The sequence below is a fragment of the Podarcis tiliguerta genome (genome assembly GCF_965153285.1).
Source record: "Podarcis tiliguerta genome assembly, chromosome: 7".
NCBI classification, from domain to species: domain Eukaryota; kingdom Metazoa; phylum Chordata; class Lepidosauria; order Squamata; family Lacertidae; genus Podarcis; species Podarcis tiliguerta.
In genome coordinates, this window is record NC_139540.1 from 63088099 (window position 1) to 63112204 (window position 24106).

The following is a 24106-nucleotide window of genomic DNA, read 5'->3' on the forward strand; positions in this document are numbered from 1 at the left end:
TTGTTGTTGTTGTTGTTGTTTTGAACCCTCCTTTTGGGAGTATTTTTTATGCCTAGCCCTGTAACGTTTGTAGGATCAAATTTTGAAGAGTCCTTGCTGACTAAGCACTGGGATCTCTTTGAGCCAAACCAACATGTTATGCTAAGCACATAATTAGCAATTGTGTACTTTTTTTCCTTCTTTGCTAAACAGCAGCCAAGGGATCAGGACTGTGGCATTTGGGGGGGGGGCACCAATGGCAGCTTTCAAGAGGGAATAGCAGCTTTGGGTAGTAATTTTTATCAGGACTGTGGGGTGAGTGTTCCATCATCACATGCTCTCTAGCATAGCCCAGGGTGCTTTTCCTCCCCTAAATTAGGGAACACTATATACTGGCTTAACAGCCCTCATTTACCCAACATGCTGTAAAGCGTAACCCAGAAAGAAGACATTGGTACAGCAGTAGCTGACATAGTGAAACCATAAAACTTGTCTGTTGTGTTTGTTTCCTACCAGCTGAACCACTGCTGCAGCCTCTCTGTTTCGTGGTGCAGTAAAGGTGTGGCTTCTGCAAACTGAGACAGATCGCACCATACATGACTGCCCCCCACCTGCCAAAAATGCCGAGAACTGTAATTTACCTCTCACATAGCTAAACTTCCCAGCATCCTTAACAAACTACTGTTCCCAGGATTTGGCCGTGTGTGTGGAATTATGTGCTTAAAATGTGCGGAGTGTATGGCCAGAACAAAACTGAATTGAGTGAGCTGTAGCCTCAAGAGCTTACCTAGAAAACAAGAAGAGCCAGTGGCGGAGGAAGGGGGTGCAGAAGGTACGGGCTGCCCCAGGTGTCATCACTGAGGGGGCTGACAAAATGACAAAAATAGGAGGTGGTTTGTTTTTTAAAAAGGGATCACAAAATGTTTTAGTTCAGTCAACAAACATAACGAAACGCGGCTGGCACTGGGTGCCACACCGCAGGGGACGGCACTTACCACGGGGCCTGCAGCGTGCCCGAGTCACGTGTCTCTGCTGGGAGTGACATGGTGGCTTTGGCGCCTGCAGGCTCCGCGCTGCCTGAAATGGCAGCAGGGGACTTGCATCTGCCCTCCGCCTCTCCCTCAGGGGGTGTGTGCGGTGGAGAGGCTCCACGCAGCACCCCCTGGCCCCATGGGCGGCTCGCTCTGTCCCCGACTGAAGGACGTGTGCGCCGCACCTGGCACCCAAGAAGCTAGCTAGGCCACTGAGAAGAGGCCTGCTGAATCCCATCTAGAACAGAATCCTGTTCTTACAGTGGCCAGCTAGATGCCTATAGGAAACCCTCAAGCATATACCTTCCAATACATATTTACCCACCAGCAGGATCTTGCACCTTTGCTAGATGCTCCTTCAGGTATACTGGGCTGTTCATGGGGTAGTGCTGGATTAAACCCTGCAGAGGCCCCTTGGCAGTCAAAATCTGGGTGGGGGGCAGGCCTCGTGAGCACACTGGAATAACATTGAACCAAGAAAGCTTGATAGTTGTTTTCTTTCAAAATCAAATCAATATTATTTTGATCCATTGTCATGGGACCCCTAAAAAATGTGGGGCCCATAGGCCAGTGCCTATGCTGCCTATTTGGTAATCCAGCCCGGCCGCTTTGGTTGAAGGAGAGAGAAGAAACGGAAGATTAGGGCGCTTCCTGATGCGCTGCAGCTGTTCCCCACAATGAAATGGAAGGCCCAACATTTGCTCTCAGTGTGGAAGGAAGGAGAGTCCACCACTGTCCCAGAGAGTCTTACCATCAGAAAGTTCTTCCTAATGTTTAGTCTAAATCTCCTCTCCTGCTCTCCCCTCTGGAGCAGCAGAAAACAAGCTTGCTCCCTCTTGCAGCCCTCAGAAGATGGCTCTCCTCCATAGCTGTCAATGATCCACTTTTTAAAGGGAAATTGCCTTATTCTGAATAGGATTCCTCGCAAGAAAAGGGAAAAGTTGACAGCTATTCTCTCCTCTCTCTTCTCAGTCTCCTCTCCTCCAGGCTAAACATACCCAGGTGCCTCAGCCATTCCTCATGAGGCTTGGTTTCCAACTGCCTCAACCATTCCTCATCAGGCTTGGTTTCCAGACCCTTCATCATCCTGGTCATCCTCCTCTGCTCACCTTCCTGCTGCTCAATATCCTTCTTCAACTAGCCTGCACTGACTGGCAGCAGCTCTCCAGGGTTTTGGATGGGGGGGGACATTCCCAGCCCCCCTACCTGGAGATGCCTCCCAGGACAAAAGACCTGCATGCAAAGCAGATGGTCCAATCCAGACCCCTAGCCTGCCTTGAAGGATGTGGAGATGGCCTCCCTTTGGAAATGGGGCAGCAGGAAGAAGGATGTGAAATGCCGGCATGAATCTGCAGAGAGAAGATACAGCTCAGCTGCAGGTGGAACAGCAGGTGCCTCCAAGTTCTGACAGTGGAGCATCACCTCTCAGGAGGGGCCAGGTCCAGGTGGGGGGGTTGCCATGGTGACAAGGACCTGCCCTCCTTTGTGACATCTCTTGCTTCTCCCTTAAAAGCCACCAACTTGCAGGTGGCCATTGTGGGTTAGTAGTGAGGTGAGGTGAGTAGTAAAGAGAGGATTTGGTGGTGGTTGGAGACGATAAGGAGAGGTGTTCATTTGATTGTTATTGTTATTTGATTTATTACTTTTATTTGATTCATTTTATTTTATTTATTTTTATTTTACTTATCATTTAACTTTTTATTTTAGAAGAAGAAGAAGAAGAGTTTGGATTTGATATCCCACCTTTCACTCCCTTTAAGGAGTCTCAAAGCACTAACATTCTCCTTTCCCTTCCTCCCCCACAACAAACACTCTGTGAGGTGAGTGGGGCTGAGAGACTTCAAAGAAGTGTGACTGGCCCAAGGTCACCCAGCAGCTGCATGTGGAGGAGCGGAGACGCAAACCCGGTTTCCCAGATTACGAGTCCACCGCGCTTAACCACTACACCACACTGGCTCTCAATTTTAACACTTTTATTTTACTTTTTTATTTTATTTTTTGTTCTTTAACATTTTTTATTTTACTTTTTTATTTTGTGCACATTTGTGCCCATTATGTATATATTTTCTATATATTTTCTATATATTTTGTGCTTAGAGGAGTAGTTAGGGGTAAATGTAGGGTTAGGGTGGGGATTAGGTTTAGGCTTAGGGCTGGGGTTGGGGTTGGGGGTCAGAGTTAGGCTTGGATGGGCATTTTAGATAGTTAGCTAGTTTAGAGAGGAAGGTGGGAATTTTTCATGAACAAAACGTGCAGACTGTAAGTAGCATTCCTTTGCTTTCTTTTGGCCTCCTGGGGGTGGGATGTGAGTCCAGGGGTCCCATGCACAGCCTTGGCTCTCTGGAAATCGATCCGGCCAGTCTTCTCCAGAGAGCTCAATTCCTCCATACTCTTTCCCTGCCTTCCCCTTTTCTGTCCCCTCTCATCGTTTATCATCCCTCTGGGGCAAGGGATTGGGCCCAAGCCATAGGGAGACCCGTCCTTCCTGGTGTGGGGATGCTTCTGTGCTCTCTTGCACCCATCCAGGGTGGGGTTCGTAGTGTCATCTGACCCAGATTTTTCTTTCCTCTGCAGAACACAGTAATTCAGCCGGAGCTGGGCTGCTTCTGGCAAAATCTGAAAGAAGGTAAGCCCCACACCTTGGGGACAGTGAATTCCCTTGTCCCTTGTTTGCCCAAGACACACCTCCCAGGTCTTTCTGCTGGGGGTCCTGCAGGACCTGCTCCCTGCCTGGCAGGCCTTTCCCACCTGGCCTGGGAGGGCAGCACCCAGACTGACTCCAGCTACAAAAAGCGGACAGGACTGAACAGATTTTCTCTCTTTTTTTTCATTTTCTCCCAGCCAGATGACCTCATCATTAAAGAGTTATGATTTTCCTCCCTGAAGGAATTGCTGGCTCTATTTGGACGTCCCAATTGGCTAAAGACTGGCAGAAGAAGAGGCGCCGAGAATCAGGAGGGGACAGATGATTTAACCAGCCATGAAATATGGACTGAGATTGGGCAGAACTCGGAAGGAAGGAAGGAAGGAAGGAAGGAAGGAAGGAAGGAAGGAAGGAAGGATCCATGACAGATGGTGATCTAATCTCTGCTTTAAAACCTGCAAGGAAGGAGAGTCCATCACCTTCCAGGGGAGTCCATTCTTCTGTTGAACAATGTTTAGTTGAAATCTCCTTTGTTGTATCCTGAAGCCATTGGTTCAAGTCCTACCGTCCAGAGCAGAAGAAAGAAAGCTTGCCTCATCTTCCATGTGACAGCTCTTGAGTTATTTGAAAATGGCTCTCTCTGGTGTCACTGGATCAAGCTGATTGATTTTCTTGCATTACTTAAACTAACTAGTTTTTAATGGATTTTGAATAAACATGCAGTAAATTGTTACTGTTTTGAATTTCATTGTGTTATTGTCTTCTATTGATCTGGACACTTTTCTGTTACTGCAGCCGAAAACAGCATTAGCATTTTTTGCCGCTGCATCACTCTTAGGTTGACTAATGTTAAGCTTGTGGTCTACTTAGACCCCTACAAGGAAAGGACTGTTGCTCCATGGGTAGAGCACATACATTGTATGCAGAAGGTCCAAGGTCCAATCCTCAGCATCTCCAGGTAGGGCTGGAGGAGACCCTCATCTGAAATTCTGCATAGCTGGTGCCAGTCAATGGACCATCAGCCTGATTGCGTATTAGGCAAATTGCAGTGTTCCTGTATTCCCATGTTCTCTCAGAAAATGGGAGAGGTATTTGGTCAAAAGTGGGAGAGGAAACAATGCCCAGAGTCTGCATCTGTTAAAACCATTTCATCAGATCAAATAGGCTCTTGCCTGTGAGAGCTTATGCTTGAATAAACTGGTTAGTCAATTTGTTAGTCATAAGGCATGGCTTCTGCAAGAGACAGATATCTGAACTGAGTGTGCTGTAGCCTTTAAGATGCTCTATTCCCATCCCCAACTAACACGGCTACTTTTCTGTAATTCATTAAGATCATGCATTATATTTGTCTAGCCAAAATCCTGTTATCCCTCGTGATACTAACTCTTGATCTTTGCTATATTTTCATCAGCCTGGCTCACTCTGTTATTGCTTGATGGAAGCTTTGCAACTCACCCTTGTGTCTTCTCTCAGATTAACAGCTGATAGACTCATTTTATTCTTAGCCTAGTCTCTGAAAAAGCACCCAGGGTTTAGCCAAAATAAACAACTGAATCACGACCACAGCAACCTTCAAGGGCAAAAAGGGTAACAGAATCTCATCGACAGGAAGAGGGCCGTAGGTGGAGCGGTCTATCATATGTTCGTATTCTCACTCATTCGCTCATTTCCAGTGCTCCTGTTGCAGTCAAGATACATCTCTGAGAGAGTGATGCCATCTCCAATTAATTAATATGGAATTTAGAAGAGAGCAAGGGGTATCTTTGTCACGTTGCCCTCACAGGTACATTTGGAGCTGTAATATAGTGCAGACACCCAATCTTCTAATCTGTATCCTGAGGCAAACGGCACTATATTAAAAAAGAAAATAAATTGACAAACACACCTTTGTATTTCCTCAACAGACCATCATAAGCCATCAGTAACAGCAGGTACAGATCCCAGTTTGTTTCAGTGGTAGGTCCGTCTGTCCTCCCCCCATATCCCCACCACTGAGAATCCATACACTGACATTGTGTGACCAGGCGGCGACAGCCCCAGCCCCCAGGGATCATAAGAAAGAAATAAAGACTCTGACAACGTGTTATGGAATTAAAATTAGGCCACAACTTTATCAAACTTCTGAATTTAGGAAGACCTTGGCTTAGGCCCAGTCCATATCCCCGCACGCAGGGTAGTTCACTGACAACCTTCGGGTATATGGCCAATGACACCCATTATATAACCCTTTTTAAGAGGGAACCCTGGAATTGACGCCACGGGGGGGGGGGGGGATGAGTCACCACTTCATGCCCCCGCCCCCATTATAGGGAAGAAAAGACTAAAGGATTCCACCCAAGGCCATAAACTGCCAAAGTAGTGACGAATTGCCACGGGGAAGACAAAACCTGCCAATGCAGGGAAATTTCTTCCTGGTCCTTCAACAGCAACCAGTCAAAGACCTTAGCAGCACCCGCTAAACAGGAAGAAAGAGTTAACCTGCGAACAAGAAAGCATTAAACTAAGGGAGGGTAGCATGGGTGAATCTCCTGAGCCGACTGCCTGGCAACTGTTGGCTCCAGCCCTAATAATAATAATAATAATAATAATAATAATAATAATAATATATTTATACCCCGCCCATCTGGTTGAGTTTCCTCAGTCACTCTAGGCGGCTTCCAATCGAGTATTAAAAACAATACAGCATTAAATATCAAAAGCTTCCCTAAACAGTGCTGCCTTCAGATGTCTTTTAAAGATAAGATAGCTACTTATTTCCTTCACATCTGAAGGGAGGGCGTTCCACAGGGCGGGCGCCACTACCGAGAAGGCCCTCTGTCTGGTTCCCTGTAACCTCACTTCTCGCAATGAGGGAACCGCCAGAAGGCCCTCGGCGCTGGATCTCAGTGTCCGGGCTGAACGATGGGGGTGGAGACGCTCCTTCAGGTATACAGGATTGAGGCCATTTAGGGCTTTAAAGGTCAGCACCAACACTTTGAATTGTGCTTGGAAACGTACTGGGAGCCAATGCAGATCTCTCAGGACTAGTGTTATATAAGAATGGGACTGGCCCACCTTCCAGCAATGAAACTTGACTATTGAGGCTGGGCGTGAACCTCCAAATAATAGCGCTGAGAGGCAGGCCAGTCCCTGTTTGCCATTAAGTTCCCTGGGAACTGTAGCACCGCGCGAGATCCCACAAAGGGCACCCACAATGTAAAGTGTGAGTGCTCATTTCTTTCTATATTATATTTGCACTAGTTCATCATCACGCTGTTTCACAAGGTTCTAAAGGCAAAGACAGGGAAAGGAGGGCCCTACTTGTGTTTGTATGAAACGACTTTGGGTGAGGGTTAAGTGAAGGCATTGGTGGTGGAAAGAAGAGTCTCTGTGTGTGACAGTTTTAGTTCTTTGCTGACAGGGAGAAGAGGAAAGGAAGGGGCAGGTGGAAATGGGTTGGGGGGCTAAGAGGGAATATGGGAGGTAGAGATCAAAGACATTTTGAATTATGGTGCTGGAGGAGACTCTTGAGAGTCCCATGGACTGCAAGAAGATCAAACCTATCCATTCTTAAGGAAATCAGCCCTGAGTGCTCACTGGAAGGACAGATCCTGAAGCTGAGGCTCCAATACTTTGGCCACCTCATGAGAAGAGAAGACTCCCTGGAAAAGACCCTAACGTTGGGAAAGATGGAGGGCACAAGGAGAAGGGGACGACAGAGGCCGAGGTGGTTGGGCAGTGTTCTCGAAGCTACCAGCATGAGTTTGACCAAACTGGGTGGCAGTGGAAGACAGGAGTGCCTGGCGTGCTCTGGTCCATGGGGCCACAAAGAGTCGGACACGACTGACTAAACAACAACAACAACAAGAAGAGAGCGGGGGGAAAGAGAGATTTAGGGCTCTGGTTAAAAGGTAAAGGTAAAGGGACCCCTGACCGTTAAGTCCAGTTGTGAATGACTCTGGGGTTGCGGTGCTCATCTCACTTTATTGGCTGAGGGAGTCGGTGTACAGCTTCTGGGTCATGTGGCTAGCATGACTAAGCCGCTTCTGGTGAACCAGAGCAGTGCACAGAAACGCCGTTTACCTTCCCGCTGGAGCGGTACCTATTTATCTACTTGCACTTTGACATGCTTTCGAACTGCTAGGTGGGCAGGAGCTGGGACTGAGCAACAGGAGCTCACCCCGTCACGGGGATTCGAACCGCCAACCTTCTGATCAACAAGCCCTAGGCTCTGTGGTTTAGACCACAGCACCACCCGCGTCCCAGGGCTCTGGTTACAGGGAGCGAAAGCTGGAGAGGAAGAGTAATTAAGATAGAGGATAATGGAAGGGGGCATTTTGCAGTGCTGTGGCGGAGTAAGTAGGGGGGATTGGGGGAAATGAAGGGGGATATGCATTGTCCCTCCCATCAACACTGTACTCAAACTGCTGGGATATCTCAGTTGGTACAGCATGAAAGTCTTTATCTAGGGTTGTGGGTTTGAGCCCCACATTGGGCACAAGATCCCTGCATTTGCAGAGGGTTGGGCTAGATGACTCTATGATTCTGTGGTTCTCCCTTTTCTATTCCTTAGCTTCCTCATATGAGAGGGACAAAGGATGTGGAGCCCTCAAATGTTCCACAGTGCCTTCCTGCAATGTATTTCACTCCTGGTTGTCGTCAACATGCAATTCCGGATGTAGTAATTTAGAACAGGTATTTCATTAACAAACAATCCACCACATATGTACAATACCCAACTGAACATCACCTCATATTATTATTATTATTATTATTATTATTATTATTTATATAATAATAAAAATAAAAATAAAAATAATAAAAATAATAAAAATAACAATAAAATAAAAATAAATAAATAAATAAATAAATCAGGCTCAGGAAAGCAGCATCAGATGTTCCATTTGAGGGGCAAATGGGGTTCACTGGTTCTCTGTGGGGGCGGGGGGTTAGTGGACAGCATGACTGGATGCTCAGTCTGAACTAATCTGAGCGATTGCCTAGAGTGACTTGCCTTTCCCAAAAAGGCAGGAAAAGTAAAACTTGCCTTGACTTCTGAAACAAACTAACCATTTTTAAATGGGTAATTAAATAGCTCTCTCTGAAGAGAGAGAGGAACCTAGCCGAGGTACAAAGCTCTCCTCTTATTTTATTTTGGAAATAAGTTTTATACACGGTTTTCCAATCGTCGTGTGAAGGTTCTGAGAGGAATTATGCATGGGAATAGAAAGAATGTCGTCCCCCGTCCCCCCGATCTAACTTAAACATGAAGCAATTGATAAAAATAGGAGATCAGTTCCCAGGAATGCATAAGGGAGCCTGTTTTATATCCGAGCTTCAATATTATCTGCTTTCAAATGTCATATAATCCCAAATTAATAACTGTGGTTTACTGTGACTGCACAGTGACAGGGATATTGTTAAGTACCGCCTAAAGAGATGACATTTGAAATCATCATTTCTTTCAAGAAGAAAAGGAATGATTGCCATATTTAGAGGCACTTAGCACTGGGACCACTGGTGGCAGTTTGCTGTTCAGCTCCCAGAAATAATCGAATGTTATTGAATCATATAGAATCCATGCCGGCTGCCTGCGCTATTGCAGCCATAAATTAAAATGACAATCCATCGGCTGGCAGCTTCTCCTTGGGAGCAGGCATCTCTAATCTCGTGTTGTCTTTCCAAAGCAGCTTGCCTGGTACCGCATGTGCAATGTGATTTTCTTTTACAGCTAAATTATGACTCCAGTGTGATTGATCTCCTCAAGCTATTTTGAGATTCCCTGACTGCCTAGAAGCATCTCTGTTAGATTGTGTATATTTGCTAAGGTTGAGAAGTTTTGGGAGGGTGGGGAAGGGATCTTTCTATGATTTCGGTGCCACAAAATGCTCGTTTGAAAACTGATTTCTCTTATTTCACTCTGCGCCCCTCCATATGCACAGATTGAAACTAGGGGCAGAGCTCTAAACTAGAGGGAGACAAGCAAGTGTTCTGGCCACAGATACTTGTATGAAGCTACTTGTATGAAGTCTCATACAGAAGAGCTATTGGTAAAGGATATTATATTCACATTTTAGTTATTTGTATCATACCCCTCTGAGAATCTCAAGGTTTGTTTATTTATTTAAACTGTTTTTATACTGCTTAATATATAAAACTGTCTCTAAGTGGTGTACAGAAAACAAAAACAATTACAACCAATGCTACAAAAACACACTAAGACAAATTATTAATAAACAATATCCTGATATCAATTCCTTCTCCCACTGACACACCTCCCCCATTCAACAGCTCTCAAGTCTCCTGGGTCTCGCTTAGGCCCCAAACAAGCTCACAGAACACCCCACAATTATTAATTTATTTTAAAAAATATTTTATTGGGGGGGGGGACAATTACAAAGAAATAAAGTGATGCAGAAAAAAGGAGGGAAAGTGAGGGGCAAGAAAGAAAGAAAGATGACTGTATACACCCCACAAATGAAGAGGTTTCCTGAAACTTGTTGACATCACTCTAGTCTTTCACTCTACTTTTCTGAGCAGGCACCAAGGTTGCTGGATCCTTCTCAGGCTACTCACTTCCATCAGCATCCAGTCATCCACAGCGTATACACCCAGTTCCGGGCTACAGCAGGTTTGGTGAGTTTCCCAGGAGGCTCAAAGGATGACAAAGAAGACACCTCTTCATTGTGTAAGGGAGTCATTGGAAGTAAGTGTGAAAGACTATATTGAGACCACACCTTTTCTGTGACCTATCTATGATGACTTGATGATGCATCCTGAGATGTATTATAGGAAATTTGGGTAAACTTTAAAAATACTGATGTAACCATTGTTCGGGGCTTCTGGCTGCTTCATCTTGGTGTTGTGGTAGTAGGAAGTCTTGTTGCAACAATAAAGATCAGGCCTACAGGCCGCTGTTTTGCTTCTATCTCCTTGCTGAAGTCTCTTACTTGTGACCCCCGACCTGAACCTATGGGCGCCAAGGTGGGGTGCTCCAATGACCCCCTTATACGGTATTCACTTTTCTTCCTCTGGTCTCTCTGCACACCTCTCTTCTTTTAGGGTTTGTCTGTATGTATGGGAATTTACTATACGTCTGCAGCTATTTACATTCCTCCTTAATTGATGTAGTTCATGCGAACTTACCCTCAGCAACACTTTGCCTGACTTTGGGGGCATGATGATGATGATGATTTTAGGTTCATGAGCAACTATCTGTGTGCATGCCCTGTTTGTGCTTAATTGACACAACAGAATCAACAAATTAAAAAGCAGGGACAAAGACAAAAAGGAACACCTATTGCTATGAAAGGAAAAGGCCCAAATTGTTCCTCATATACAAACTCAACTCTGGTCTAATTAGAATGGGGAAAAGGTGGATTAACAGCTAAAGATCGCTCAACAATGGACAAGCCTTTTTCTCTCACAAGATGTCTGCAGGCTCCTTTTGATGTTGCCTTTGTGGCATGAGAGTTGCTGCAGTGCAGGGATGGGGTTGTGGCTTTCCAGATGTTTGTGCACTCCCAGCGCCCAGTCAGGGATGATGGGAGTTGCAGTTCAGTAACATTGGTAGGATCACAGCTTCCCCATCCCTGCTGAAGCACACTCATGTCAGATGCCCCAAGCCCCATGGGATGAGTCTATCATTCAATCCCTTCCTATGAATTGTGGCCAAAAATTGCAGAAGAGGTAGGGTGAGCAAATGAGCACCTCGGCTCATCCAGGTTGAAGTTCCCGGTTTGGCAGCCAACACTTGATCCATCACACTACATTACCTTTAAGAATACCACCACAGATGTATTCCATCTTCTCTTGACACCTTTTTTTTGGGGGGAAGGGGTGGAGGGAGAAGGGGAAACAGAACCTGAGGCCTATACCTGTCAAATTCATAAGCCCTAAGGGCAGTGTTGGAATCTGAGCTATCAAATTCAGCAGCGCCCTGTGCGAGGCTAAAATTCAGCACCACCAGTCTCTCTCATTCCGTTATACAGCATTGTTTTGCAACCCCTTGCGGTGAGGCATCCAGTGCAACCCCACTGGGCCTGCCACCCTAAAACCACTTTTGTTAGGGATGGTATCCGGTGAAATAGTTCTGTTTGCTCAGGAATTTCAATTTGCACAATAGAACTTTCACTTTCTCTCCTCTACCTGTGTTCCCCCCACATGCTCCCAAAATCTGCTCTAGAGAGTTGAGGGGAAAACCTAGAACAGATTTAACGGGTGCTGTGAGGTGCGCAGTGAGGTGCAGAGAGAGAGGAAAGGGAAGTTCTGCTGTGCGGCCAAAAGTCTTTGCGCCGAAGGAACGACTTGCCATGGAGCTCTGCCTTGTTTCCTGTCTTGCTTTGCTTTATGGAAGAAAGAAGGCTCTATACTTCGATCCCTATGACGGAAGCAGAACCAGGCAGAGGAATCAGGCAGAGGGCCTTCTTGGTAGTGGCACCCACCTTGTGGAATGCCCTCTCATCAGATGTCAAGGAAAAAAACAATTATCTGACTTTTAGAAGACATCTGAAGACAGCCCTGTTTAGGGAAGTTTTTAATGTCTGATGTTTTAGCACATCATCATCATCATCATCATTATCATTAATTCTGTTGTGAGCCGCCCAGAGTGGCTGGGGAAACCCAGCCAGATGGGTGGGATATAAATACTAAATTGTTGTTGTTGTTGTTATCTGATGGCAACTTGAGCCAGGAAACAAAAAGGTATGTATTTATATGCTTCCATAGAATTGTCCTTCCTGCTCTTCTCATGCCTGAGCACAACTCAGTACAGGTTGCGACACTTGAAAGGCAGCATCATTGTAAAATAATACATTGAAAAAAAGTGCAACACAGCCTTTCAATAAAACATTAAGATGCAATCCTAACTCATTTATCTGGCAGTAAGCCCCATTTAATAGGACTAACTTCTAAATAGATATAGTTAGGATTGAGCTGTTTGTACTTAACAGGCACGTCTGTCAAAATAAAAAAGTCTTTGTCAAACAGCAAAAGGCTTCCACAATGGACGCCTCCAGACTGTCAAATATTTTCTGGGAGTGATTCAAGTGCCTACCAATAAGTTTAGGTCTGCACAATTAAAAGTGGATTAAAACGCTCTGCTGCCCTAGCATAAGAAATCCACTTTGAAAAAGAGAAATTGACTTTTTGCAGTTTGGAAAGTGAAGGGGAAATGCATTGACAAGTGTGGGCTGAACAAAAGATGAATGGAAAGATGTATAAACACCCTGCAAACAAAACGATATGAATGCTCATCGTGGTATAACCTCCCTGTAAGCAAATCAGAACAAATGCTCAGTGAAGACCAGACATAGTCTAACCTTCTTGTAAGCTTTGTGCAAGCAAAGCGGAATGAAGGATCAATAACTAGGTTGTCTGGAGCAACCCAATGTTGCAGGCCACTGAAAAGACCCTTCTAACTCTTGTTGCTGTCAGCTATGTTTCTACCCCAGATAGTACTCAGAGAAGTGCCTGTACTTCTGGGAAGGTTGGTATAGTTTCCCTCTTGTTTACTGGACCAAAATCATTTAGGGCTTTAAAGCTAGTTACTAGCACTTTGAGTTGTGTCCAGAAGCCAATTAGCAATCAAGATAAGCGCTGGAGAACAGATGTCATAGGTTCTTACAAATGTGTGTCCAATTCTGGACCAACTACAGGTTTCCAAGACTCTTCAAAATAGAATGTGCAGAACACACTGCAGCAATCCAATCTTGATGTAGCTAAAGGTAAAGGTAAAGGGACCCCTGACCATTAGGTCCAGTCATGGCCGACTCTGGGGTTGCAGCGCTCATCTCGCTTTATTGGCCGAGGGAGCCGGCGTACAGCATCCGGGCCAGCATGACTAAGTCACTTCTGGCGAACCAGAGCAGCGCACGGAAACGCCATTTAGCTTCCTGCCGGAGCGGTACCTATTTATCTACTTGCACTTTGACGTGCTTTCGAACTGCTAGGTTGGCGAGAGCAGGGACCGAGCAACGGGAGCTCACCCCGTCGCGGGGATCCGAACCGCCGACCTTCTGATCGGCAAGTCCTAGGCTCTGTGGTTTAACCCACAGCGCCACCCGCATCCCTCATTGATGGAGCTAAGGCATGTGTTAATAGCAGTACTGCCTCACAAATGGGTGGCAGTGTCTAATGTAGCTCTCCTCACTCTTATATTTATTTATTTCAGCATCTGTTTCTCCTTTCTGTACTTTCTGAGGTTAGAAGGGCACCCCTTCCCTCCCTCACAAATATGAATTCAGAAAGCTGGAAAACAAAATGAAATGAAATCATACCACCTTGCATTTTCTCTGTTTGGAGAGATAAAGAAGAGATTGATGTGGAATCTTCAAGGAAGAAGCAGCAGGTTTCGACATTGTCTTCCTAAGACTTTAAAAAGAATTCCACGCTCCACATTCTTTTTGACCACTTTTATTATTTCAGTTTAGTGACATTCAATCATTATCATATAAATGACATGGCTCTGTTAATTCCAAGGGGTCTACTCTGAGTAGGACTTACTTGGACCCAACCCATTGCTTTTGCTTTGTTATAATACCTTAGACATGCATTGCCCTTATTTAATAATATTTCAAGCCACTGCTGACGTCCACTCATTTTCTCCTTCGGCGCCTGAAAATAAAATAACACCCATTCTCTGCCATCCTCACCCACATCATCATTCAGATTGTTCAAGATGAGACCCAAGTCCAAGTCAGTCATGAAACTGTTTACTGTCTCTTAGACCAACCTACTAATGGGGTTATTGTGTGGGGGTGAGTGGATCTGAGCTTCTAAAAATAAGGAAAGGGGAAAATGGATCACATACATTATCTCAGTTCTACTATAGCATTGCATATTGCATATGGTGAGGAGAAGGGTTTAGTCAGAGAGAGCTAGAGAAGGAGGGAGACACCTTCTAACAATTCCACAGCTGAGGCAATATTTTAACCAGAGACTTCCTGCCTTATAGCTTGTCCTCTTAACCTCCACAGCTCTCAACTGAGCGACATGGTGACGCCAACTCTGCAGGCATCAACTCAAAAATTGCACCAATGTTCAAAACACCAGAAATATGAGTTGTGATCATCTCAAAAACTTTATATATATATATATATATATATATATATATATATATATATTTCTCAAGTATAATCCTTCCTCCTGTGTCTGGAGACTTCATTTTGTATCCTGTGTTGGCTTCTCTGTTGTTTTGTGATGAGTGGGCAGTGCAAATCTCACTTAACAGGCAGATACCCCTGAAAATACAGTATTTCCTTGGCAACATTCATCGTCTGGCGCCAGACCAACAATTTCATGTCTGCAAATACATCCCACTAGTGGAGAGTATGACTGCATATTTTGTGGAGAGAGAATGGTGTGCTGACATGGGGCTTTTAGCAGAAATGAACAACACATGGTGTGTTCCCCTTAATAACACACCTAGGAGAAAAGTATATTTCTCATGCATAACAGGTGGTTGTCATGATGACCTGCACAAACTGCCGGCCCTTTCACAAACTTCTTTAAACTAAACAAACAAAAAATAAATCCTTCCAGTAGCACCTTAGAGACCAACTAAGTTTGTTATTGGTATGAACTTTCGTGTGCATGCACACTTCTTCAGATACCTGAAGAGGTATCTGAAGAAGTATGCATGCACACAGAAGCTTATACCAGTAACAAACTTAGTTGGTCTCTAAGGTGCTACTGGAAAGAATTTTTTAAAATTTTGTTTCAACTGCGGCAGACCAACACGGCTACCTACCTGTTCCTTAAACTAAAGACACCATGGCTTGAAGACTGAACGGACATGTTTCTTGTTTTTCTCTCTCTCTCCACTCTGCCGGTAAATGAGAATGTTTTAATTTTAGTTATTTCTGTCTTATAGGAACCCAAGAAGAAAGGCTTCCAATTCATATCTCTTTCCCTATCTTGGGATACAATAATTATCTGTCAACGTTTCCCTTTTTTAAAGGGAAAGTCCCTTATTTAAAGGGAAATTCCCTTATTCCGACTAGGATTTCTCGCAAGAAAAGGGAAAAGTTGACAGCTATGCTCAGGCATCCTGCCTATGGGACCTGCCTCACATTGCCTCAGATCCTGTTCCCCATTGCTTGAGCCACATCACCACTGCTCAAGATATAGCTTAGGGTTATTTTTATTAGTTCTTGCCTTCTTAAAAGGTAAAAGTAAAGGGATCCCTGCCCATTAGGTCCAGTCGTGGCCGACTCTGGGGTTGCGGAGCTCATCTCGCTTTATTGGCCGAGGGAGCCAGCGTACAGCTTCCGGGTCATGTGGCCAGCATGACTAAGCCGCTTCTGGCGAACCAGAGCAGCACATGGAAACACCGTTTACCTTCCCGCTGGAGTTGTACCTATTTATCTACTTGCACTTTGTGCTTTCAAACTGCTAGGTTGGCAGGAGCTGGGACCGAGCAACGGGAGCTCACCCCGTCATGGGGATTTGAACCGCCGACCTTCTGATCAGCATCTCTGGTTTAACCCACAGCGCCATCTGTGTCTTCTTAGGAACACATTAAAGATGCTTGTATATCCTTTTAACACTCCCTGTGCTTTGGGGGAGTGGGCTGAGTAGGTAATAATGTTATTGTTGTTCAATACTGCTTTTCTGCTAGCCCCATGATGTCTCGCCAACAGAGGGGAGTGCACAAAAATATGACAAACGCCATTGTTTCCACAGTCCAAATTCATTAAAATGCTACGTTTCATGCTCCCCACTTCCCAAGGCATTAAGAAGTCTGAGAAGGGTCAATTTCCTTGTGAGGAAAGAGTCCTAGAAACCTGTGAGGTCTGTTTTGCTACAGTTCTTGGCCTCACTGTCTTTGAGGAGGCAATCTCCTTTGGCAGACGAAGCTATTTATATTCATTCATTATCCCCAGTTTGCTCTGTGATAGCCTGATTCGATGGGTTCACCAACCTTGATGAGAAGGGTTTCTGTCTTTATCCTTTATGTGGAAAACTGTCCATATTTCATCTGGGTTTTATTTCTTAAAATCTCAACACAGCAAGTCATGTTTTGCATGTCCAGTATCATGCATAGCACTGCACAAATATTTAAAATGTCCCTTTTAAAAAGGGAGCTGCTAATAGTTTCCCTCTCTGAATGGATTCCCCCCCCCCATTCTCATTTTTCCTCTGCCCGACACCAACGTTCCTCAAAATTCCGTCGCGATTCAAATGGCCTGACATCTTTCACTTTCCACAGCAGCTTTGCTTAATTTAATGGCCTTGAGAACAGACTAAATCATGCCAAAAGTAATGTAATGTTAATATCAGAAAGCCACACTTGCTCTGCTTTGTGGAATACCTGAGATCCTCATCATTCTTCGAGGTGACATCATTCCGTCTCAAAGTCAGGCAATGCTCATGTATTATACATGTGTTTATGTAATATATTTATGTAATAAGAGCACTTGCTGTGTAGCAAATGCCATGCCCTTGGGTCCCAGGCTGTTTTCATTATCATTCCATTTTCACAGCCTCCTATCTTTTAGTTAGCCGATTTCTGTGCATAGTTTCAGTCCAAAACTCTGAAGAAAATTAGGTAATAATTTTAAATCTCAGATCATCCATGCTTTGACAATAGAGGGAGCTGAACTGGTCTGCTTTACCAAGACCTGGTAGGAGTTAGTCTCTTCCATCAATGCTCTGCCAGGTACTTAACGCAACACCAACATAAATTCAAGGATCATGGAATGGGGTTCAATGTGGTATTCAGGAATTCTCCCTCTTTAGGATTCTTGTCCATTTGAGTGCCAGTTTTGAGTATTAGTCACGAAATTAAAAGACGCCTGCTTCTTGAGAGAAAAGCAATGACAAACCTAGACAGCATCTTAAAAAGCAGAGACATCACCTTGCCAACAAAGGTCCGTATAGTTAAAGCTATGGTTTTCCCAGTAGTGCTGTATGGAAGTGAGAGCTGATAAAGAAGGCTGATTGCCAAAGAATTGATGCTTTTGAATTATGGTGCTGGAGGAGACTCTTGAGAGTCCCATGGACTGAAGAAGATCAAACCTATCCATTCTTAAGGAAATCAGCCCTGCGTGCTTACTGAAAGGACAGATCCTGAAGCTGAGGCTCCAATACTTTGGCCACCTCATGAGAAGAGAAGACTCCCTGGAAAAGACCCTGATGTTGGGAAAGACTGAGGGCACAAGGAGAAGGGGACAACAGAGGACGAGATGGTTGGAGAGTGTTCTTGAAGCTACCAGCATGAGTTTGACCAAAGTGCGGGAGGCAGTGGAAGACAGGAGTGCCGGACGTGCTCTGGTCCATGGGGTCACGAAGAGTCTGACACAACTAAACGACTAAACAACTGTGACAGATTGGAGATTCTGTGACAGGGTGGAGCATCTATCTGAGGTGGTGGAGATGGTCTCTGATTTGGTGCTGAGGATGATTGTTCTGAGGGATTGCAGAATTCATGCCATGGCCAATGAACCTGGGGCAACTTGGGCCCTCTGGGCTTCCCTAATAACCATGGAGCTATCCCAAGATGTCATCAGCCCAGCTGGACAGGACCATGGTGATCTGAAAGTGGGAGACTGAACATCTATGCCTTGTCGTGGCTGGATCACTTCCTATGGAGATTTAGACTTTCAGCAGACATTTACACAAGTGGCCTATTGAAATGGTCTGCCGCTAGAGGCTAATGAATTCTGAAGAATTCTGGAAGGCTCTGGGAGATTTCCCAGCTGGTATGGCTGGCAGAAAACAAGTATTAACTGGTCTAGTTATATTGGATGATTTTCAGACATTGAGTCCTGAAGATGTGGAGAAGGTACTTGGATGGTTTAGGCTGATTCCCCAATCTCTGTCTGATGAATAGAGATTGCCTTGCTACAGTGATCCATGTTCTGGTAATTTCTCCTTTTGATCACTACAATGTGTGAGATGCCAGGCTGCCTTTGAAAATGGTCTGGAATAGGGCAACAAGATGTTACTTGAGAAGGACTGGTCTGTGTGGTCCAGGGCTTTGTCATCTCCATCTCCATCATCCAACCCGCCCCACCCCCGGACACTGAGGTCCACCTCTGAGGGCCTTCTGGCAGTTCCCTCACTGCGAGAAGTGAAGCTACAGGGAACCAGGCAGAGGGCCTTCTTGGTAGTGGCGCCCGCCCTGTGGAACGCCCTGCCATCAGATGTCAAGGAAATAAACAACTATAGTCGTACCTCCGCTTACGTATCCCTCTGGTTACATAAACTTCAGGTTACGTAAGCGGCAAACCCGGAAGTATATGCTGTGTGTGTGTGCAGAAGCAGTCTCTCCAGTTGCGAAAACCTCGGGATCCGGCTAGACCTCTTGAACGGGTCCTGTCCGCAAACCGGAGGTACGACTGCATCTGACTTTTAGAAGACATCTGAAGGCAACCCTGTTTAGGGAAGTTTTTAATGCTTTATGTTTTGTTGTTGTTGTTTTTGTTGTTGTTACTGGCCTCCCATTCATTTCTGGGCCTTCTGCTACTATCAATCTTTTAAAGCTACAAAAGCTTTGTAACGTCTTACCAAGAGAAGGCAGGTCCTCCCTCATCTCTAGAAACTCCATTGGTTTTATTTGTCAACAGCCATCACTATACTAGCTTTCCAACCCTCTTACGAAGTGGCCCACCAGCACTGAGGACCCATGAGGGAGAAGATTGGTTCCTCCGCCCCTAGTTCCGAAGCTTGCTCCACAGTTGCAATGGAAGAGCAATATTTTTCTTGATACTTTTCCACACCTTGTTAAAAAAGATTTAGGTTTTGGTAGGGAGGCTGGGAAGATACAATAATGTTTCATTAACTACGTTGGGGAAAACTAATATTAAAATGTTGATTTTGAGAAAGCTGAGATCACCAAGAAATATGAGGTGGTTGGGTTTTTTGTTGTTTTTTTTAGGACTATCAAGCTGTACAATTTTGAGCATGAAAAACAATGGAGATGTGGCTTCCTGTCGTGTTCTACTCAGCGAGCTATTTATGGATGAGCAAATTTTCCTGTTCAGTTGGAAAAGATCTATTCTAGGGTGATGACAAATGATGACATTTTCTTATGATTCCAACAAGCCCTTTATATTATCCATATACGCAAGATTTAATACTAAAACTCGCTTACCTTTAAACTGACACTTTCCTGCCTGGTATGACAAACTTAAAACATCAAGGTTAAGATATTGTTATGAGCAGTGCTTTCTAGAAAAAGAGGTGCTGGAACTCACCATGAACACCTCCCTTGTTAATGTTAGTCACCTGAGAGAGGCCGGAACTGAGTTCTGGCAAGTTCTGGCTGAAAGAAAGCCCCGGTTATGAGTTTGTGGGGTTCCTGGTCTCCCCTTCTAATTCCTAGGTGCCAAACACTGGATTTGGCATGTTAAAATGCAAGCCAGGATCCAGCCTGGCAATGACCCTCTAAGGAGGGGTCATTAGCTGGCACAAAGGAAGTGAAGTTGTTTTAGGATTTCAGGGGTGGTGATATGACCTAGGAAAAAGAGGCCAGTCTGTTAAACACAGCAAGCTGTGACCAGAACACCATGTCACTGACAGCTGGAATCCAAGGTTACAGAAATGGGAGTGTAATGCTGTGAGCCCCTCCATCATAGGCTCATGTTGCATATATGTGTAAATAAGCCATATATCATAAAGACACCACAGTCTCCGCTGTGCCGCATTGTCCAAAAGGAAACACAGGCCTGGAGTAAATCATGCCTGGAACTCTCCGGAATCTCGCACCGCTGTGGAGATTGGGGGTGGCATGCATATTACATACAGGCATACATACATACATACATATTGCATGTTGTGCATATTACATACAGGCAGCTTTTGATAGACTCCAAAGTAGGCATGAATGGATCTGTCTGTTTCTGGTCAATGTCCATCTAGCATGTGTTCATTCATAAGACTGTTGCATCTGATTCCCCAAAAATCTGCATATATATATTTTTTAAAAGTGTTTAAATGTGGATTTTGTGATAAAATATATATTTAAAAATAGGGTTAAATTCTTATTTTGTCTCAATGTATGCATTTTTAAACAATTTCTATCCAAAATATACACAGTTTAACTCTTTTCTTTTTCTTTTATGATTTGGAGAAGTGTAAAATTTGAGGAATAATTATGTTCCAATCCACACATTACCCTGGAAAGTGCAGATGAAGGCTGCTTACACACAAAAAATTATTCTAGAAACAATGGGGGCTACGTATTTTCTACATAGTCCACACACAATCTACATCTGTCACTTTTTTTTTTTTGCCCTGAAAAGTGCTTCATGAGAAGCTGATTCCTTCCTGAAAACAAAAGCTCATTGCAAATTGATTCTGCATTACCCTTCATTGCGTCCATCTCAAAAAGAGATAGGCAACCCCAGCAACGGGTTCTGAACGTGTAGCCACAACTCTCCCAAAGATGTTGTCGGTGTGAGTATGCTATGATCACAAACACCACTTCCTTCTTCATTCACCTGGTACAAGGTGCAAGGAGGAAAAGGTGTTGATAACCTAACCAAGGGGGGAGTTTTAAAATGCGTATCAAATAATTACACCTTCTCTTGTGGACAATAGGATATAGAATTGATGTAGATTGAAAGAAGCATGTTGAGGACAACCATGAATGATTCCAGACTGAGGAAGAAATACCCTTTTCTGCTACAGGAGGATTAGCCTGTACACAGCCTAGGCCAGTACTCACTGGAATTCTCTGAAACGAAAATCATTTAGCAAACCCATTCCAAAGCACATTGATGTGGTTTTGGGGCACTTTTTAGAGCTATGCCTTAACCTCATGAAATTCCCTACATGGATTTCATGTGGGGGGAAACATACACACCATCACAACTGATAAGGCATACCTGTGCCTCTTTTGCTACTTATATGGAAACATGGGCATTTGTCAACACATCATGGTGTCAAGTATGAAAGGATCCTTATTATTCCAACGCTCTCAGCTTTTATTTTAAAATAAAGAAATCAGTTTCTAGCTATCATGCAGAGACCTGATTGCAGTATGAGCTAATGGTGCTTAGAATCCAGAATGCAAATTAAAAGAAAACAAAAATCCATGCTATCTGCATTTAAGATGTTATCATTCAGGGTTGTTGTTTTTCCACACAGGGATTAACAACTCCAGAAAACTGCACCACACAAATAAGGGGGAAATGAACACCAGCTGTGAATATAACCAACAACCTCCACAAATTACACATTATGTGGCTGTTGGTAGTGAAGATGATCCCCTATTACGGATGTATTTGTGGAAGATTGTAGCATCATGCATTCACATTCACAAAGATAATATATGAGAATCAATTTGGAGCTGGTGTTTGAGGCCTAAATTGCACAGGGTTCAGATAAGAACCAGTGGCGTAGCGTGGGTTGTCAGCACCCGGGGCAAGGCAAGTAATTTGCGGCCCCCCCCCCCGCTGCACTGTCCCTCCCCCAGATAGTCCCTCGCTCTCTCTCCGCACCACACGCCTGGCACTCTCCCCTCCACAGTGGGCGGCGACCCGGCGGCTCGGATCAGATTCGAATAGCCAGCACTGCAGTGAGAGAGAGTGAGTGAGCCAGGTAGGGGCAGAGAGCTGCGAGTGCGAGCGCGCCCCCCCCAGATGTTGTGCCCGGTGCGGCCGGCCCCCCCTGCACCCCCCACGCTACGCCACTGAAAAGAACATATTTCCCTCCTTTAGCTTGCCTGGGGGGGATGTTTGGGCAGAAATCATGAACCTCTCATGTGGTACCTCTTGTTCTTTGGACAGAGTTTGCCCCTCAAATTAGTTCCCAATAAAATAACAATGATGAAACAACTTAAACTTATAAAAGAATTATGTGCACTTGCAATTTTAATCCTACTGGTTGTTAAGCTGCCTGCTTCTCAGGGCTATCTAGCATCTCCATAGGACACATCACTCGGACCTGAAATAAAGGTGCTATGGTTGGAAGCAGGCACTTTTAAAGATCTGGATGAGTCCCTGCTTTCATGACACTGCATCCCTGTGTCTGTGGGTTGTATCCATACCAACTTCCCATTGAAGTAAAGAAGACTTAAGCTAGTCAAACGTATGGTGGGCACACAGTCTAAGTGTTGTTGTTGTGGCGCTGTGGGTTAAACCACTGAGCCTAGGACTTGCTGGTTTGAATCCCCGCGACGGGGTGAGCTCCCGTTGCTCAGTCCCTGCTCCTGCCAACCTAGCAGTTCAAAAGCACGTCAAAGTGCAAGTAGATAAATAGGTACCGCGCCGGAGAGAAGGTAAACGGTGTTTCCGTGTGCTGCTCTGGTTCACCAGAAGCGGCTTAGTCATGCTGGCCACATGACCCGGAAGCTGTACGCCGGCTCCCTCAGCCACTAAAGCGAGATGAGTGCCGCAACCCCAGAGTCGGTCATGACTGGACCTAATGGTCAGGGGTCCCTTTACCTTTACCTTTATTTATAACCTGTTCTTCTACAATAAGTACCTGGAGCAGCTTACAAAGAAGAATAAACAGAAGGATTAATATGTACATCCATCAACGTAGCCAATAGCTGTTGTTTCTAACCAAACATACAGAAATACATTATTGTAACAACATATCCAATTCTGAAATTATCACCAAGTTTTAGAGCGATGCATGTCTGTTCTGGAATTTGCACATTATTCGCCAGTGTCCCATTTAGCTTGTCTAAACTATTAGCCTGCCTGTGTGTGGAGAAGTGGAGGAAGAATGACCTTAATGGTGGCCAAACAGCAGGACAGTAGGAGCAGAACCTTCCACTGGGTCCAATGACCCAGAAAATTCAGCACAAAGGCAAACTCAAAGTTCCGAAATTTCTCTTTGTCATTGGGTTACATTTTCACCGACCAGTGTGTCACTCACTACATCAAAAGGAAAAGGATCTGATCTTTCGAAAACACAAAAACATGCTGATGTGGCCCTGTGGAGGAATGTAACTGTTCAGCCATATTGTGCACTGTTCGGTTGTTCCAAAATGCTTGGTTGGTTTCTATTTTAGAAGCTGTTATTCTGACCAGGAGGCTGTTCTAAACAAGCTGGTCTGGAAAAAATGAGTTTATGAGTTCACTGGCAGTTCAAATGTTTAGCCCAGGAACCCAGTAGCTAAGGGGAAATGAAACCAAAAGCTGTAAGGGCATTCTGTTGGGTGATCTATGCTGGCAGATGGACAGAGGGATTCAACCCTGTCGATATTGTCAATGAGAACTTTTTTTTAAAATTTTTTTTATTAAATCTTCCAAATTATTACACAACTCCAGTCATATATATCAAGGTTTTTTGTTACATATTTTCTTCTTGGCTTCCTGTGCCTCCTTCCTTGATTTTTTTTTTAATTCCCCCTTAATAGCTTCATTCAAATGCATCCATATTTATTTTCTAAGCCCCACAATCCATTTTCTACATTCTTCTTAAATCATGCACATGATTTCATATAAGAATGATAATTCCATAGGTAGTCCACCAATGGCATCCATTCTTCTATCATCATTTTGTCCTCTTATTTCAG

At 44.6% G+C, this 24106-nt stretch overlaps 1 long non-coding RNA gene across 1 annotated transcript; it reads left to right on the forward strand.

Moving 5' to 3' along the window:
- Window positions 1-3453: 3453 nt before the first annotated feature.
- LOC310681869 lies at window positions 3454-4402 on the forward strand. Its single transcript, XR_014513669.1, has 2 exons — window positions 3454-3636; window positions 3856-4402. It is a non-coding gene; the product is annotated as an uncharacterized lncRNA (long non-coding RNA).
- Window positions 4403-24106: the final 19704 nt, after the last annotated feature.